The 1,557-nt window shown below is 33.9% G+C and overlaps 1 non-coding gene across 1 annotated transcript; it reads left to right on the forward strand.

The window, feature by feature from the left end:
• Positions 1–1,177: 1,177 nt before the first annotated feature.
• Positions 1,178–1,310, forward strand: LOC126005205 (small nucleolar RNA SNORA51). The gene has a single exon (XR_007494375.1). It is a non-coding gene; the product is annotated as a small nucleolar RNA SNORA51 (small nucleolar RNA).
• The last annotated feature ends 247 nt before the right edge of the window (positions 1,311–1,557 follow it).

Below are 1,557 nucleotides of genomic sequence, written 5' to 3' on the forward strand. Positions count from 1 at the left end.
CTGGAGAGTGCTCAAAGAACTCAGAATTGAGCTGCCATTTGACCCAGCAATTGCTCTCCTAGGCATATATCCCCAAGATGGAAGGACATTCATTCCAAAATACGTATGCACCCCACTATTTATTGCAGCACTCAGTATAATAGCCAAATCTTGGAACCAACCTCGATGTCCAACAACAGATGAATGGATCATTAAGATGTGGTACATATATACAATGGAATATTACATGGCAGCTAGAAATGATACAATCACAGACTTTGCAGCAACGTGGATGGACCTAGATCATATTATGTTAAACGAAGTAAGTCAGAAGACAAAAGAAAAACACAGAATGGTAGCACTATTCTGAAACACCTAGAACACATAAAAAACAAAAAAAGGACATTGAAGAAGCATAACTGCTAGAACCACAAAGAAAGACTTCATAAACTCCATTCCCTGATCTGCACAGCCACTAAGACCTCTAGAAACAGGTCTGATTTTACCATCCAAGATAAAGTAGAAGTCTTCCACATACCACGAAAGCAGCAAGAGGAGAATAAATGATCTATTTTTTTGACGTCTTTATTTTGGTGTGGAGATTACGGTTGATGTCTCCAATATTATTTTATTTTATTTTGTTTTGTCTTTCTCTTTCTTTTTGCACTTGAGTATGATTTGATTTCAGAACCGAGATTATTGTGTGGTGCCTGTCTTTATTGTTGTGGTGCTTATCGGTTATTTAATTCGATATATTTTTTTTTGTGTGTGTGTGTGTATTGTTGTGGTATTTTAATTACTTTTTTCACATCCTCTCTCAAACTGAGGTTGGAAGCCTCTAGACAGGACTCTGCCTATTTTCAGTATATTTGATTTTTGATTGAGAAGAGGACATATTAGGTGATGGGTATTCCCCTGATTCAATGTGAATATGTACCCAAAATACTACAGTGAAAGATATGTAAGCCATTATGGAAAAAAAAATTGTGTTTTTAATCAGAAACTTTCTTTGAATTACATGTATTATTATTATATCAATTATATTATATGTTATGTTATGTCACTATATTATGTTATATTAGTTTACCTCATTATGTTAATCAATTTTGTCCTTTAAATGAATTCTTACTTAAAAAAAAAACAACTTTAGTTTGCCCTGAAGAAAAAAAAATAATAAAATAAATAAAAGATAAAATAAGGCCTCCCAATTCTTACCACAGGCTGTGTTCTTTACACTGGCTGTATAGAAAGAGGAGGTACAGTAAAGGCACCCCATATACACCTCAACACAGGACCCTTGCCGGGTATGTATTGTGAATTGGGGGACAAAAAAAAAGATAATATAGTACATACAGTTTATTGAATAAATCAGAGAGATAATAGGCCTCTGATTTTGGTTTAATCCCTGATTCTAACCCCAGCACTACATAGGATTCCCAGAATGATCCTTAAGCATAGAGTCAGATGTAAGTACTGAGCACCACCAAATATCCCCTAACTCCAAAAGCAAAATTTAAGATATAACTTACTTATATAAGAAACAACATACTTATATAGAAAGTAAAGTATCAACAATAC

The sequence above is a fragment of the Suncus etruscus genome, chromosome 3, assembly GCF_024139225.1.
Source record: "Suncus etruscus isolate mSunEtr1 chromosome 3, mSunEtr1.pri.cur, whole genome shotgun sequence".
Lineage (NCBI taxonomy): Eukaryota > Metazoa > Chordata > Mammalia > Eulipotyphla > Soricidae > Suncus > Suncus etruscus.